This window comes from Macaca mulatta, chromosome 7 (genome assembly GCF_049350105.2).
Source record: "Macaca mulatta isolate MMU2019108-1 chromosome 7, T2T-MMU8v2.0, whole genome shotgun sequence".
Classification (NCBI taxonomy): Eukaryota; Metazoa; Chordata; class Mammalia; order Primates; family Cercopithecidae; genus Macaca; species Macaca mulatta.
The window spans coordinates 114604273-114622185 of NC_133412.1; the positions used below are offsets into that span (position 1 = coordinate 114604273).

The window sequence follows — 17913 nt, forward strand, 5'->3', positions numbered from 1 at the left end:
TGGGAGGTCATTTTGCCTTTGACACTTCTTAGTAGCTTACTTAATTGCTTGATGTCTTGCAATTGGCCGTGATGGGAAACGATGCAATCACTGACTTACAATCAGTGCAAAATATAACAGAAGAAAGAGTCTACATTTCTGATGACAATATGGAGCTGCCATCTTTGCCCTAGACTGCCATACTATTATTTTATTTTATATGATAGAAAATAAATCTCTAACATGTTTAAGACAGTCGTTTTGGATTTCTGTTACCAGAAGCCAAACATAATTTCTAATAATACTAAACAAACTTTATTTTTAGTTACTAGCTTCATACCACGCTCCAAAAGTTACTTAAAACAAGTGAAAGCTAATCAACTTCATCCTTTGTTATCTTTAACTTCACTTCAACATATTTTTGGTGCCTTGTTTTATTAAGCCCACAAAATAGATTTCTTAATATTGCTTTATAACTTGATATTTATTTCAATTTGTTTGGATTTGTTTCCTTGTTAAAATGGCTTATATCCAAAAGACAGGCAGTAACAAATGCTGGTGAGGATGTGGAGAAAAGGGTACTCTGGTACATTGTTGGTGGGAATGTAAATTAGTACAACCACTATGGATAATAGTTTGGAGGTTCCTCAAGAAACTAAATATTGAGCTACCATGTGAACCAGCAATTCCACTGCTGGGTATATAGCGAAAAGTAAGGAAATCGGTTTATCATTCCTTCTTGACCTCAGCTGTATCTTATGATTCATTTCCTTTCTTACAGAAGTACATTCTTTATACGTTTTTGCTGTGTATCTGTGGACAGTACACTCAATTTTTATTTCGGCAAACGTTGATCTGGTTTGAGAAAGATAGATAGCTTGGGACTTGATTCAAAGTTGAACTTTCCATCTGTACTTTTAGGATACTCCATTATTTTTCTGTCTTCTATTATTTCACTTGAGAAGTCTGCCTCCAGTATAATTTTCTGTTCTTGGAAAATGATCTGCTGATCCTCTCTTGATTATTGAATTCACATATTTTATCAATTCTGGAATGTCCTTAACCATTCTCTGTATTATCTACTTTTCAAAATGGCTATTTAACTCTGTCCACCAAATCCACTAAGCTCCTTGCCATATTTTGGATTTGATTTTCTCTCTGTTCTGCATTCCAAGGAGATTCTTCATGGAGTTCTTTCTTCAAGCTGCCAAACGCTATGTTCATCTATTCATAGTCAATCAATTAGCCCATTCACTGTACTAATTTTACTTTCTAAATTGTTTAGCTTTAGAAGTTTAGTTTTCTCTTTTTAATTTTTTTCCAAATTATCCTAGCAATGTGGATAAACATTAGCTTTCTGCTCACTGTTACTAGGTTTACCACTTATCTTTTTGAACATCTTATGTAATATATTTCTGATGATTCCATTTTCTTAAGTTATTAGAGATACTAAATTTGTTGTGTTTTTGCTGTTTTTGTTATAGTTGCACTGTTGTTTCTCCTGATTTTCACTCATTGTTGGTGGTTTCTTCTATGTTATACACAAGTGTACTTTAAAAGAATAAAGGATTTTGAGAATGATCTACAATAATCATGAGAGGCACTTATACCCGCTTGATGATCCTGTGTATATTGATCATGAGAAAAATATGTTAAAACTATTGCTATGTGAGATGATTGAATGGCAAGAAGTGTCTCCAAAGGAGATCTAGGTTTCATTTAGAGAAAAGTGATAGGAACATATTCAGAGAAGAAGTCAGGCTATGGGAAAATTTTTGTACATATTTTTAGGTGTGACAGGCACAATAGAGGCATTTAGAAGAAGAGGGGACAGCTTGGTGAGTGACTGAATCAGATCAGCAGATAAAAGAGGAATATGGGAATAAGTGAGTACTGGATGTCTAGGGGAATGGGGATCCTGCAGGGCCTAAGGTAAGCAGGGAAATAACATATGATGAAATTCTCCTTGATTGTCAATTAGGATAAAGTCTAAAACTTTTTCTGTCTAGGAACTACAGTCTTAAAGAGTATAGAACTTGAGCAAAATATGATCTCAAAAGGAATATATTGAGTTCAGTGGACCTGACTTAAATTGTGCTAATATTAGAACCCAAAATCTTAATAGGTGTTAATAATAACAACCTATTTTTTGCTAAATTATCAACAACAGTAGAAGATAATTAAAATAGACCAAAAAAACCTCCATTTCAATTTCTGTATTACCTGAAGTAACATCTTAACTCTTCTGAGCTCCAGATTCCTCCTCTTTAAATGAAATTAGACAAAACAATTTTGCATTTAGAGCTTTGTGTGACTAACTCTTCTAAATTTTCTTCAGTATGCACATTAGAAACTCATCAGAGTACACTAATTTGGATTTTACAGCTCAGTATCTAAAGTATTTTTTATACTTTTTGTGTTAAAAGAATGATGGAAATGTTGGAACCGAACTGTCGATTCCTTCCTGGGCAGGGGTTGCCGCGAAGGATCACCGACACGAGATTCACAGCAGAGAGTTATTTATTACTAGCGCGCTAGGGTCCCAAGTTCTAAGTTGGCCCTGGGACCCCGACTGCTTGTTACAGGCTGTTTATATAGGCAAATACAAGTTCAAACACAGCTTAGGGCGCGAAATTCAAACAAAGCTTTAGGCGCGTGGTAATTGGGTCTGTCTATGGCCTGAGCAAGTTGTCTTATGCTAATTGGTTAGAGCAGGACCTTATGAGGTTTTTTCTTGGAGTTGCTGATTCCGGGAACTTCGAGGCAGGGTGGGACCCCCGGAATTGGCAGGGTGGGACCCCATGAGGTTGTTTCCCGGAATTGGCAGGGTGGGACCCTATCAGGGTGGGACCTTATTGAGGCAGGGTGGGACCCTATCCAGAGCCACCTGGTGTTAATTTTTTCTATATGAGGCCTATTTTCTAAATTTTATGAGGCCTAGTTTCATTCCCTCCTCTTTTTGTGTCAGAGGCTCAATCTTGAGCCTCTTTTTTAGTCCTGAGGGTCTGGTATAGTTGGGTCAGAACCATAGCATGTAATCTATTTTTAATAAGGGTGAGTAAGTGGTTGAGTATGCATGGCCTGAAAGTCAGGATGAGCGTGAGCAGGATGAGGGGTCTTAAGATGGTGGAGATTAGGGTGCTAAGCCAAGGGGATTGGTTGTACTAATTTTTAAACTAACTTTGTTGAGATTTTTTCTCTTTTAGTTTTGCCATAGAATCTTTAACTATTTTTGAATGATCTGCATAAAAACAATATTGCTCTTTTAGGGCTGCACAGAGCCCGCCCTTTTTTAGAAAGACAATTTCTAGTCCTTGTCGGTTTTGTAATATAATTTCAGACAGAGAAGTCAAGGACTTTTCAAGTTTTGTGATAGATTGTTCTATGGCTTTAGGGTTTTTATCTATGGCTACTTTAAGTTGTTGCAGATGATGGTTACTATGCACTAGGGCTGCTGTCCTGGTCTTAACTCCAGCCGCTACCTTAATTTTTAACATGTCAGCGAGGGTGAGGGAGATTAAGGGCGGGGAAGTGCTTTGAGGAGTTTTTAGTTGGGGCTTCTCCGATATGGAAACCGGGGGCTTCTTAGCTTCTAATAAAACCTGGTCTGGCCTTACTGCAACAGGGGCAGTGTCTGGATTGACTAATAGTCTGATTTGGAGGGGAATTTTAGGCGGGTTGTGCTGGTATAAATAGAGATACTTTATATTAATTTTGTTGTTATCTATCTGTTATTTTTTAGGTTGAAATAGAGGTCTGGAAACCAAGTCTTTATAGGAGCATTTTCGGAGGTCTTATTTAAGACCTCTTGATTATTAAAATTAATTATCTGTCAGGTCAGGCTAAATGGCCGGTGGGGGTTAGCGTCAAAAACTACACTAGAGACGGCGCAGGGAAGAAGGGTAAACAATAAGTAAGGAGTTAGATACGAGAGAGTCTTATCTTGAGTGGGTCCGCGGAGCGTTGGAGTTTTCACGTCTTAAGTGGTGTTGATCCGGACGTCTCTGGAGCAGCCTTGGCGTGGGATGCGTGGATCTAAGTGGAGATTCCGTCAACCTTTATGGCTGGAAGGGGTGACTGGTCAGGAGAACAATGTAGGGTTCTTTCCACCGAGGCTCTAGTCCTTGAGTGCGATGCCGTCTAACGTAGACAGAGTTTCCCACCTGGAAGGGGTGACTGGTCTGTGGATGTCTGGGTTTGTACAGTTCTGCCAAGGGGGCCCAGATTTGGGCCTGTACTGCTTGGAGTCCTTTTAGCCGGGCCTGTAGGTCAGTCTTAGGATCGGAGGGGGAGAAGGAATTAAGCAAGGTTGACAAAGGGGGAGGTCCTCCGTAGAGGATTTCATATGGAGTGAGCCCAAAACGGTTAGGTGTATTCCGGGCCCTTAACAGAGCTAAGGATAGGAGGCGTCTCCAATCTTTTAAACCAGTCTCTAAGGTCAATTTAATAAGGGTCTCTTTTATTGTTTTATTTATTCTTTTTACCTGTCCTGAGCTCTGGGGTCTATAGGCACAATGTAATTTCCAATTAATCCCCAATATCCTGGCGAGCCCCTGACTTACCTGAGAAACGAAGGCTGGCCCGTTATCTGACCCAATTACCTTGGGAAGTCCGAATCTAGGAAAGATTTTTTTCAAAATTTTCTTGGCTACTATGTGTGCCGTTTCTTGCCGGGTGGGGTAGGCTTCTACCCATCCTGAAAAGGTATCTACAAATACCAGTAAGTACTTATATCCAGCATAGTGAGGTTTTACTTCAGTGAAGTCTATTTCCCAATAGACTCCTGGGCGGTTATCACGAGTTCGTTTCCTTTCTGGCACTCGGGTAGCCCCAGCGTTTACCTGCTGACAGACCTTACAGGCAGATGTCACTTGTTCTACGAGGGTACTTGTCTTTGGGATTAGAAAGTCAGTTTTTTTAATCAGTAATTTTAGCTTTCAATTATTTAAGTGTGTCCAGGCATGCATCTGCTGGATCATTGCCAGGGCCTCCTTGGTCAGCATTGGGGGTTCGTCAGTGCTGCCAGCAGTTATGCCCCCGGGATTTTTTTCTTGGCCCAGCCGTGGGGGCTGAGCCTCTTTAGGGACCCCTTCTGGGGGTCCGGCAGGTGACACAGGGCGGCTGGGCTGGGGGCTGCCCTCAGGACTGGGCTCTGTGCCTTTTTGCAGGGAACTTTCCGAATGGAAACTCTGGTTGCTGTTCTCATGATTGAGATCCAGCAGGATGAGAGGGCCACCCCCTCGGGGACTGGCGCCCCTGCCCCGACGTTCCCGGCCACGGGATCTCTTTGCCCCGCCACCTGCCCGCCTTCGTTCCTCCTCCTGGGGGTCCACCACTGGCACTTACTTGAAGATACGAAGGGAAGTGTCGCCTACAGTCACTCATTGCTTCTTCCATTTTTGGACCTTCTTGATGGTCGCCATTACCTTCTTGATGTTATCTTCGGCCCGGCTCCGGGTCTCGGCCCGTACGGTCCGGCCGGCCATGCTGGCGTGGCTGGGGCCGGAGCCGAGCCTGCGGCGGGGCCGCCTCCCGTCTGGCGGGCTCAGGCTTGGCGCCAGGCCCGGGCGCCGCGCTCTCGGCCTGCCGTTCCTCCGGGAGTTGGCCGCGCCCTCTTTTGTCCTTAACGCCTCCGCGAGTCCCCTGTTCTTTGCAGTAGGCACACTGGTCTTTTTCCACTTTTGGCCGTCTCCGCTTCTTTCCCTCTCTCCCTGGTCCTTTCTTTCTCACAACTGCTGCCAGGATTTTTGTTAAATGCTTATCCTTTACTCGGTTTTTACGATCCTCTCGCTCTATCTGTTCCTTCGCTAACCTGGCTTCCCTTTCCTTAGGGGTTTCTTTCTTATCTTGGCCAAATTTGTGGGGCGTTTCCCTGCCCCTTTGAGACCCGCCAACAGAGCCTGGCGATAGATTTGGAGACTCTCCCTACCTGGTGCCGTTTCATAGTCCTAGTCCGGGCGGGTGAGGGGAAATCCCTCGTCTATTTTATTGGGAAGCTGGGTTGGGAGGCCTCCTGGTCCTGGCACATTTTTCCGGGCCTCCAAGAGGACTTGCTGCCTTTTTCAGTGGTTAAGAGGACCTGCAGGAGTTGCTGGCAATTATCCTAGGTGGGCTGGTGGGTGAGGAGAATGGATTCTATTAACGAGGTTAGGGCCTGAGAGTCTTGGGAAAAGGAAGGGTTATGGGTCTTCCAGTTATAGAGGTCAGAGGCAGAGAAGGGCCAGTACTGGACTGTGTGACTGACAGTACGGAGGGGAAAAAGGGAGGATTGCTAAGTGGAAGGGCCTTCTGGGTCCTCAGTCCGCCGCAAGCGGAGAGGAGGAGGTGTCGGCGGCGGCGTCCGAGGGGTGAGTTTGGGCGGGGCTGGAGGAGGAGACGGGGTGGAGGGAGGGGCCGAGGGAGAAGTTGGAGAAAGGGTAGGGGTCGAGGCGGTAGAGGAAAGAGCTGGGGACAAGACAGGGGGCAAGGGTGAAGCGTAAGGTGGAGGTCCCCGAAGGGGGTTTTGAGGTGGAGGAGGCAGGGGTTCGAGAAGGAGGAGGTCCCTCTGGGGTTTATCTGGGAGGACTGGCTTATGCGGGTCCGGATTCCGATTCTTTGGGGCTTCTAAGGCAAGGAGGGTAGATTGGGATGGGGAAGGGGAATGGAGGAAGGGTTTCACCCAAGAGGGAGGGTTTCGGACCAGATCCTCCCAAGTAATTATGTAGGCCACCTGGTCTGGGTGTCCGTGTGGCCCAGGATCCATCACTGTTGCTTTAACCTGTAAGATAATTGGGAGGTTAAATGTTTCGTCCCGGGGCCACCCAACATGGAGGGTAGGCCACTTGGACGAGCAGAATTTTCGCCATCGTCCCTTACGGAATTCTATGGAGAGGTTGTGGGCTCGAGCCCGAACGTCAGGGAAGTGAGTCAGGGTCAGAGACAAAGGAGTCGTCAACGTCTGTCTTATTTCGTCCACGTATAACAAACAAGGACAAAACAAAAGTAACAAAAACAAAGACCAGACAAGTAAGGAGAAGCCGCGCGGCCAGAGAGTAGCGCCACAAGATTACAAAATATTCAGACGGCAGGGGCGGCCTGCCTACAGATTTGAGGAGGCTGACCGAGTCATTAGCCTTCTCCCAGACTACCGCCAGGGCGTCCCCCAGGGCGAAAAGTGGGAAGGTGCGGGACACGTCTGTCCCCCTTCCCCACTTAATTCAGAAGGAGTACTCTCCAGAGTTCAGAGTTAGCCGGCAAGACAGACAGAACAAAACGAAGGTACCTGGTAGGTCCGTTCAGTCAGCAGTCCGTGGCCCGGGCCAGATAGGTCTCCGCCGGATGGGTCGGGGGTCCTCGGACGACCCCACTTCCCGGCCAATGCACCAAATGTTGGAACCGAACTGTCGATTCCTTCCTGGGCAGGGGTTGCCGCGAAGGATCACCGACACGAGATTCACAGCAGAGAGTTATTTATTACTAGCGCGCTAGGGTCCCAAGTTCTAAGTTGGCCCTGGGACCCCGACTGCTTGTTACAGGCTGTTTATATAGGCAAATACAAGTTCAAACACAGCTTAGGGCGCGAAATTCAAACAAAGCTTTAGGCGCGTGGTAATTGGGTCTGTCTATGGCCTGAGCAAGTTGTCTTATGCTAATTGGTTAGAGCAGGACCTTATGAGGTTTTTTCTTGGAGTTGCTGATTCCGGGAACTTCGAGGCAGGGTGGGACCCCCGGAATTGGCAGGGTGGGACCCCATGAGGTTGTTTCCCGGAATTGGCAGGGTGGGACCCTATCAGGGTGGGACCTTATTGAGGCAGGGTGGGACCCTATCCAGAGCCACCTGGTGTTAATTTTTTCTATATGAGGCCTATTTTCTAAATTTTATGAGGCCTAGTTTCAGAAAGAATATTTCAGATTGAACTCTTAAAGTTCTCTAGATCAGAGAGAATGGAGAGAAATGCATGTTATAAAATAACATGCCTTTGAGAAATAAGAAATTTTTGATTCATTTTTAAAGTACTTTTATAAATTTTATTCTTTCTACAAAAAAAACAACTTAACAAATAAGAATTTGCTGTATGCCAGTCATGATCTCCATTTATTTCTCCCACACTTAGGTAACAGACACCTTGTCGTGATTTTGCAGTTGAAGATGTGAAGCACTGGAAGTTTAACTGTCTTCGGTTGTACATTAGTTTGTTCTATCCTCACTTTGGATGTAGACACCTGGTGTCTGTATTCTCCTTCCTCATGCTTTCTAACAGTTATGATGCACAGCTCCAGGTAACACAGGACTTATGCCTCAGTTTACCCAAGGTATAGTAAGTTTCTTGTAGCTCCTCAGGAAAGTATGTTACTTTTAAAAAGAACATAATAATAGGTGCTCTGTGGGACCCAGATATTTTCTTCTCAGGACTCAATGTTGCTATACGCCTGTTGGTCTCTGCCCAAGGATTTTCCTTGGTCACAAGAGTGTAACCGCCCAATGGGTTCACCTTGCTGGCTGTCTAGACAGAACTGATATATCAAGACTGGAATTGCAATGGCAAAAGAGTAATTCATGCAGAGCCCCCTGTGCGGGAGACCTGAGTTTTATTATTACTCAAATCAGTCTCCCCGAGTATGCAGGGATCAGAGTTTTTTGTTTGTTTGTTTTGTTTTGTTTTTTTTGTTTTTGTTTTTGAGACGGAGAGTCTTACACTGACACCCGGGCTGGAGTGGTGCAATGGCGTGATCTCAGCTCACTACAACCTCTGCCTCCTGCGTTCACAGGATTCTCCTGCCTTAGCATCCCAAGTAGCTAGCATTACAGGCGCATGCCACCACATCCGGCTATTATTTGTATTTTTTGTAGAGACGGGATGTCTCTATGTTGGACAGACTGGTCTCGAACTCCTGACCTCGTGATCTGCCCCCATCGGCACCCCGAGGTGCTGGGATTACAGGCGTGAGCCACTGCACCCGGCCTCAGGGATCAGAGTTTTTAAGGATAATTTTGCAGGAGTGGTGATTGGTCGGGTGAAGATGAAATCATAAGGGATCAAAGTGAGTTCTTCTTGCTGACTTCTGTTCCCGGATGGGATTGCAGAACTTGTTTAGTCAGTGGTGTCATCTGCTGCATTGGAATGCAGGATCTGCAAAATATCTCAAGCACTGATCTTAGGTTTCACAATAGTGATGTTATTCCCAGAAGAAATTTGGGGAGAATCAGACTCTTGCAGTTAGAGCCTGCATGGCTCCTAAATCGTAATTTGTTAGTCCTACAAAGGCAGACTGGTCCCAAGGCAAGAAGCGGTTTTTCAGGAAAGGGCTATTATCCATTTTGTTTCAGAGTTTAAACTATAAATTGAAATCCTTCCCAATGCTAGTTTGCCAGTTCCGCCTACACCCAGGAATGAACAAAGACAGTTTAGAGATTAGAAGAAAGATGGGGTTGGTTAGGTCTAATGTCTTTCACTGACATAATTTCCTCAGTTATAATTTTGCAAAGGCGGTTTCAAGAGCATGCTTACTTTCACACAGAGCAGGCGGGAATTGCCAGGAATTAACACTTTCAGGAGTATCCTTCAATCAATGGTGAACAGAAATTGGTGGATAAATACAGGAGAATATTTGCTTACCAGTGGGACAAATATCTCCCACATTCGCCAGTAGAATTTAACCCAAATTGGACATACTGGCTGCCTGCTTAGTAACATACCTTGTATTGGTCTCCATACTTCCCTAATCTCACATCTTGTTCAACTACCAGTGCTTGATGAAATGACCTCAAATAATCTACCTGCATCTAAATTCTTGTTTCAGGCCAGGCACGGTGGCTCACACTTGTAATCCCAGCACTTTGGGTGGCCAAGGCGGTAGATCACCTGAGGTCAGGAGTTCGAGGCCAGCCTGACCAACATGGTGAAACCCCATGTCTAACAAAAATACAAAAATTAGCCGGGCTTGGTGGCGGGCAACTGTAATCCCAGCTACTCGGGATGTGGAGGCATGAGAAGCTCTTGAATCCAAAAGGTGGAGATTGCACCTTTTGAGCTGAGATTTTCCAACATGCACTCCAGCCTGGGTGACAGAGACTCCTTCTCAAAATAAATAAATAAATAAATAAATCTTTGTTCCAGGGTATTCTTGTGGGAAAAACAGTAAAAGTCAAATAATGTTTAAGATTTTATTTCATTATTTGGTTGCTGCTTGAGGTTGAATAATATTCTCTATGGATAGATTTTATAATTTATAACTAGACCTTAAGCTCTTCTTTCTCATGCATGAGATATTTCTGACTGGTCACATTTTAGAAGGATACAATTTATGTGTTAAAAATGTTTTCCCAGAAAAGCAGAACAACACATCCTCAAATGAAGTATGTAGACTGAATGAGGATATCAGCCTTGACCAAATGAAATAAAAGCCACAGGTCCTTCTCCAGATTTTCTTGTCTACAAAGGCCTCCAGAGACTATTAAATAAGCTATGTGTTCAATAACAGTTTTTTGAAATGGTAAATTAATCCTTTGTTCCACTTGGCAGTGGTATTTTAAATATAGAAACAGATAAATAGTTATTAGATATTTCAAGGAGGTGTAGGGAAGTTAATAAAGAAAAAAAGTCAGGATAAATGGAAAAAATTGAAAGCACTCCCCTTAAGTATGAGAACAGGACAAGGATGTCATTCTCACCACTCCTATTTAACATAGCAATGGAAGTCCTAGCCAGACCAATCAGGCAAGAGAAAGAAATAAAAGGCATCCAAATTGGAAACTAGTAAGTCAAATTATCTCTGTTCACTGATGATATGATTATATACCTAGAAAACCCTAAAGATTCCTCCAGAAGATTTCTGGACTTGATAAACAACTTGAGTGAAGTTTCAGAATACAAAATCGATGTAAAAAAATTAGTAGCATTTCTATACACCAATAACATTCAAGCTGAGAACCAAATCAAGAACTCAATCTCATTTACAATAGCTACACAAAAAAACAAAACAGCTAGGAGAACACTTAGCCAAGGAGGTAAAAGATCTCCACATGGAGAACTTAAAAACAATGATGAAAGAAATCATAGGTGACACAAAGAAATGGAAAAACATCCCATTCCCATTGATAGGAATATTCAATATAGTTAACTGAAAGGAAATAAATATTGGAGCCCCCAAATCACTAAACTAAAGGGAAAAGTCAAGCCGGGAACTGCTTAGGGCAAAACTGCCTTCCATTCTATTCAAAGTCATCCTTCTGCTCCCTGAGATAAATGCATATCTGATTGTCTCCATTGAAGAGGCTAATCAGAAACTCAAATGAATGTAACAATTTGTCTCAGCTGCCTATGACCTGGAAACCCCCTTCCCCGCTTTGAGTTGTCCAGCCTTTGCTTCAAATTATCCTGCCTTTCCAGACTAAACCAAAGTTCATCTTACATATGTTGATTAATTTCTCATGTCTCCCTAAAATATACAAAACCAAGCTATTCTCTGACCACCTTGGATACATGTCGTCAGGACCTTCTGATCCATGTCATGGGCACACATCCTTAACTTCAGCAAAATACACTTCCTAAATTGACTGAGACCTGACTCAGATTTTTGGGGGTTCACAGTTAAAATAACCATACTGTCCAAAGCAATGTACACATTTAACATAATTCCTATCAAATTACCAGTGTCATTTTTTACACAATTAGAAAAAAAGAAAAAAAAAACACTAAAGTTTATATGGAACCAAAAAAGAGCCCAAATAGATAGGCGATCTTAAGCAAAAAGAGCACACCCGAAGGCATCATATTACCTGACTTCAAATTATACTAAAGCATATAGTAAATAAAAAAACAGCATGGTACTGGTACCAAAATAGACTCACAAGTCAATGTAACACAACAAAGAACACAAAAATAAAGTCACATATCCACAAGCAACTGACCTTTGATCAAGTCAACACAAATAAACAATGTAAAAAAAAGGACACCCTATTTAATAAATGGTGCTAAGAAAATTGGCTAACCAATTCTTTACCAAGAAGAATGAAACTGGACTCCAATCTCTCATCATATACAAAAATTAACTGAAGATGGATTAAAGACTTAAACATAAAACCTGAAACTATTAAAATCCTAGAAGAAAACCTAGGAAAACTCTTCTGAGTATTGACCTAGGCAAAGAACTTAGAACAAAGACCCCAAAAGCAAATGCAGTTAAAGCAAAAATAGACAAATGAGACTTCATTTACCTAAAAACCTTCCGCACAACAAAATAAATAACAGAGTCAACAGACAACCTAAAGAATAGGAGAAAATATTTGCAAATTATGCCTCTAACAAAGAACTAATACTATCCAAATCTACAAGAAACTCAGACATCTCAACAAGAAAAAAACAACCCCATCAAAAAGTGGGCAAAGGACATAAAAAGACATTTTTTTCAAAAGAAGGCATACAAGCTGCCCACAAACATATGAAAAGATGCTCAACATCACTAATCATCAGATAAATCCAAATTAAAACCACAATTGTTACAGTAGATAGCTAGTCCGGCATGAGCAGAGCAGTAGAGGACTCCCCTCACCCTCCAGCCCCCGACACGGGAATATTAGGCGACCATCAGGTGATAGGCAGTTGTTAACTATCTCTTTGAAATAGTAATTGATCACAGCCAGCACCAGGGAAGGGCAGTCTCCCAATAAACAGAAACACCTGAAGCTTGTGATCAGCAGCTTCTGGATAAGATCTCAGGATTTGGGTGAGTGGGCTCACACATATGCACTAAGAGGGAAAATGGCAGAGTTTAACTGGTATATGATCTCCTAGGGATGTTTGGCTGGTAAGCGAAGAATGCCTCAAGTAAGCATGCTTACAAGTCCAGTAAACACTGCACATGCAGCCCCTCCCAAGTGCTGGCAGGCTACTGCACATGCGGACAGCCCACCCTAAGAGAAGAATCCAGGGAGAAGATATGCAATTTCCTGGAAGTATGCTAACACATAAAACCCCAAGTCAAAAGGTCAAACCCTGCACTTGGCTTTCAATCACCTGCTTGACCCACTTCTTAGTGTTCCTTTTGTTCCTTCCTTCCTTCGTTCCTTTTGTTCCTCATCTAAAGCTTTTTAATACATTTTTACTCCTGCTCTAAAACTTGCCTCAATCTCTACTTCTGCCTTATGTCCCTCAGTCGAATTCTTTCTTCTGAGGAGGTAAGAACTGAAGTTGCTGCAGACCTGCCCCAATTCACTGCCAGTAACACAATGACATATCATCTTACACAAGTCAGATGACTAATATTAAAAAGTCAAAAAACAACAGATATTGGTGTGGATGCTAAGAAAAGGGAACACTTATACACAGTTGGTGGGAATGTAAATTAGTTCAACCTGTTTGGAAAACAGTATGGAGATTTCTCAAAAAACTCAAAATAGAACCAGCAATTCCACTACTGAGTATCTACCCCCCAAAATAAATCATCATATATAAAAAGACAGCTGCACTTGTATGTTTATTGTAGCGCTACTCACAATAGCAAAGTCATGGAAATAACCTAAGTGTCCATCAGTAATTGATTGGATAAAGAAAACCTGGTATATATACGGCATAGAATACTATGCAGCCATGAAAAAGATATCCTTTGCAGCAACATGGATGGAGTTGGAGGCCATTATCCTAAGTAACTAAGAAACAGATAATCAAATATGACATTTTCTCACTTATAAGTGGGAGCTAAACAATGGGTACACATGGACATAAACATGGAAATAATATATATTAGAGGTTCCAAAAGCAAAGAAGGTGGGAAGGAGTAAGGGCTGAGAACTTACCTATTGGGTATAGTTTTTGTATTTGGACGATGCATACACTGGAAACCCTAACCCCAACATTATGCAATATATCCACCATGTAATATACTTACATGTATACCTTTGAATCTAAAATAAAATACAATTTTAAAAAAGAGAAAAGAAAAATGTGAGGTTTTATTTTCATTATTTTAGATGGATTAGGTAATATAATGTTTAATGGGGCCCAATATAATTTAAAATAATTCATGAACATTTTACACGGATATATTCAAATATTTCCTTGTTTAATAAAAAATATGTGTTTTAGAAATAAGTTTGAATGCAGCAATTTCAAGAATTAAGTATTTTCTCTTGTCGAATATTTATTTCACTCAAAATTATGTCCATTAAACAATTTCATCAGAGCTTTCCTGATGCATGACTCTGGGCACAAGAAAATGTATTTCTTAAAATATTCATTACCGTTTATAGGAAAGAAAATTTATGTGCCCAGAGTCATGCATCACGAAAGCTGCGATGAAATTGTTTAATGGACATAATTTTGAGTGAAATAAATATTGCTTTTCTGCTCTAATTTAATTTTATAAAGCCATTAGAGTCACTTTAAAAAATTATATATACCTGGATTAATGCTTTTACTCTCTAATAACTTCCCATTGTACTTAAAATAACCCAAAACTCCTTATTTATTTACAATACTTTTCATAACAGTGCTGTTCTTATATCCCTAACATATTTCAAGCTATACTTCACAGCTTAACCTGTTCTGGCCCTCTGGCCTTCTCTCGGGTCCTTTCCTACCCAGGCTCTTACTTACCTCTGGCCTGCACTGCACGTAGTATTTCTGTTGGAACCCAACTCTAGATTCCCTCCTGGGCAGGGGTTGCCGCGAAGGATCACCGACACGAGATTCACAGCAGAGAGTTATTTATTGCTAGCGCGCTAGGGTCCCAAGCTCTAAGTTGGCCCTGGGACCCCGAACGCTTATTACAGGCTGTTTATATAGGCAAACATAAGTTCAAACACAGCTTTTGGCGCGAAGTTCGAACAAAGCTTAAGGCGCAAGATGATTGGGTCTGGCTATGGCCTGAGCAAGGTGTCTGGTTCTGATTGGTCGGGGCTTGACCTTATGGGTTTCTTTCCTGGTATGGTTTAGGGCTGGACCTCATGCGATACTTTCCTAGAACTGTTTAGGGCTGGACCCCCTGATGTACATTCCTGGAATTGTTTTTCTGTTTGAGTTCCGGGAACATTGAGGGGCTATCCATTGCCATCTGGTGTTAATTTTTAAGTTTTATGAGGCCTAGTTTCATTTCCTTGGACAGTGATCATGTTAGGAAATTTATTTTAAAAATTTAAAAACCAGTAAAAGGCAGTTCTCTAACTTAAACAGTAAGAAGTGTTAAAATAATTACCAGAATTTATTTGAAGAGACCTATTTCCTACCAGTTAATAGGTATGTCAAGAAAGAAGCTTTAGGCTTGTGAAGATCTGTAGTACTTTTATCTGTGAAGATTAAGAACATTTGTGTCTTTAGTTGGGAATTATCTGTAGTATTTCTTCACAAGTTTTGCCATATATTTTCATTGCTCTGTAGAGATATACAGGTTCAAACTTATGCAATTTTAGATTCCTTTCAAGTGATTTATTTCTCGATATTCCAATTATTTTGTTGTTTAATGGATACTTAGGCTAATATTTAATATAACTATCAGATCACTAAATTTAGCACTAGCTATCCCAAATTAAGCCGAATAAAGTGATCTTTTTTGTCATAATCATCATTACCAAGTTACCCATGGCAATATAATGCATTATCACTTTGAAAAAATAAGTTAGCAATATTTCAATTTGTGTATTTTTATTACACCTATTACTTGGACCTATAAAATAGATCCTGAAATTAAATGTTTTACTAGCTTTTCCTGCTGCAGTAAATGTTATTTTGAACAAGTCATGATTTTTATGATTCCCTCCTATAAACGGTAACGAATATTTTAAAATTTAAAAGTGTCAGTGCTAAGGCAAAGTGAGGACTAGTTAGACGAGTTTGTTGGCTGCCCTATTAATGCACTGTCTCTATTGATTTCAAATTATTTATATGGAGGCAAGTTGCTTCTGGTAAAAATAACTGAAATGATAACTATGATTGGTGCTGAGTCTATGTCTGAAAAGAAAAAGGAATTCTGAATTGGTGGTGAGTGATAACAGATATGAAGAGATTAGTTCCCTTAGCCAAAGAATAACTTCAAAAGTTAGGTATAGTAAATAGGTAGAGAACATCTGAGCCTCTGGGTGCAGCACATACATACAAAGAGACAGATAAATCTGTGTCGAATTTAGATAGTCCCTGACTCTCTCTGGTAGCCAATGAACTGATAAGAAGGTATTGTCCCATGACCATAAAGCTTTCAGTTTAAGCTATATTTGGAGATGCCGTTAGTTGTGTTGGGGAAAATTAAGAAAATAAACATACATTTGTAAGTAGGACAAAGTGGTACTGGGTTTAGCAGCATCAGCTCAAGAGATGCAGATGTAGAGTCTTCTGTTAAGTGTTCTTCTGCTCAGAAACAGTCAGCTGAGAATGGAACTGAATTCAGAATACTATAATCAGCTGGCTGGGCAATGTAGTGGGCAAAGGACAAAGTGGGTCGTGGAGTTTATAGGCACTCCTAAAAGTAATAGTTTTCAAACTATGAGCTCAGAAATAACAGCATCAACATCAACTTGGAACATTAGAAATATAAATTCTTGAACCCAACCTACCCCTACTAAACTGAAACTCTGGTGGGGGATCCAGCAGTTTCACTCTTTGGGTGATGTGGATGAATGCTAAATGTCAGAAACATTACCCCAGAAATCTCCCCCAAAATAATATGAATTTGGAAAAAAGACTGAATTTTTAGCAGCTAAGCAGTATGATAGCTTTAAGTAAAAGCCAGTGAAACAGTGGTTTCAAGTAATACATTGATAAGATTTGGGCATTTGAATTTTATACATTAATATAACTTTATTTAAATAAAAGGCTTGAATGAATTTGGGTTGCAGAAAATTACTGTTTTTCCCATTAAAGAATAATTAACAATCCAATTACACTCTTTACAATTCCTTTCAAAATAAAAAAAAAAAAATGACTACTTTAAAAATATTGTGTTAAAAGCTCAAAAATAGTCAATTAGAGATACTATCCCTAAAGTCTAATTTTATATATCTACTAATATATTCAACATCTTCCTAAATTTACTTAAAAATTTCCTTATTTCTGCAATAAATGTAGGCACCATAAAAGCATGGTAGCTTGACCATTAACTCTTTACTCAATCTAATTGCTGTTCAGAAAAGAAGAACAATCTTTACCAGTAAATGTATGATTTTAAACAGTCCCACAGATTAGCATTGCATCTACTGCTCACATGAGATATCTAGACTTTAGAGATGAACAGCTAATTTTGTAATAATTTGTAAAAATTATGTGTCCTTGCAAATGGTTAGAATATAAAATTTAATGTTATTACAGTAAAATCAGAGTGAGCTGCAAAGTTTCATTGTAACATTTACCAAATTATCTCAGCTGTACACATTTCATACTATGATGCCCCATTCAGATAAAATAGTGCTAGCATCTCTCTTTTGTGTTCTGATCAACAGATAATCCAGCTAGAAATCTTTTGTCTTCTCTATTTTCATCTTTCCTTCACTCTGATTTCTGTCTTAAACAATAATTCAATAATTCAATGATGTAGTTTTTCCCAAACACTGCTATATCATTCCCTTTAAGTAAAGTGTCTGCTATGCAATGAATTCAGTATAATAAAACTAAATACGGAGCTAAGAATTTATTTAATTTTTTCTTAACCTAGAGTTTTATGCACTTATAAGTATTTTGTAGAATATAACTAATTCTTCTTTTTCCTATATGTAATTATTAAAACATTCTAATTTGATTTTTGGACTCTATAGACATTCCTCCTTTAATAACATCATAATATCTATTACATTATTAGCATTGGAAATTTTAGATAGTATTTTTAAGCTCTTCTTGATTAAGTCTTAGGTAATTTTGGAAAGTAATCACTTTTTTAAAAAGTGGAATACGGGGAGGGGGGAGAGGGGAGGGATTGCATTGGGAGTTATACCTGATGTAAATGACGAGTTGATGGGTGCTGATGAGTTGATGG

At 40.6% G+C, this 17913-nt stretch overlaps 1 long non-coding RNA gene and 1 pseudogene across 2 annotated transcripts; both read right to left on the reverse strand.

The window, feature by feature from the left end:
• Positions 1–2481: 2481 nt before the first annotated feature.
• LOC144329743 (uncharacterized) lies at positions 2482–7459 on the reverse strand. The gene is made up of 2 exons (XR_013395381.1): positions 7241–7459; positions 2482–4142 (listed from the first exon to the last, which is right to left on the reverse strand). It is a non-coding gene; the product is annotated as an uncharacterized LOC144329743 (long non-coding RNA).
• Positions 4774–5593, reverse strand: LOC144329742 (B-cell CLL/lymphoma 7 protein family member C pseudogene; annotated as a pseudogene). Its single transcript, XR_013395380.1, has one exon. The product of XR_013395380.1 is annotated as a B-cell CLL/lymphoma 7 protein family member C pseudogene (transcript).
• Positions 7460–17913: the final 10454 nt, after the last annotated feature.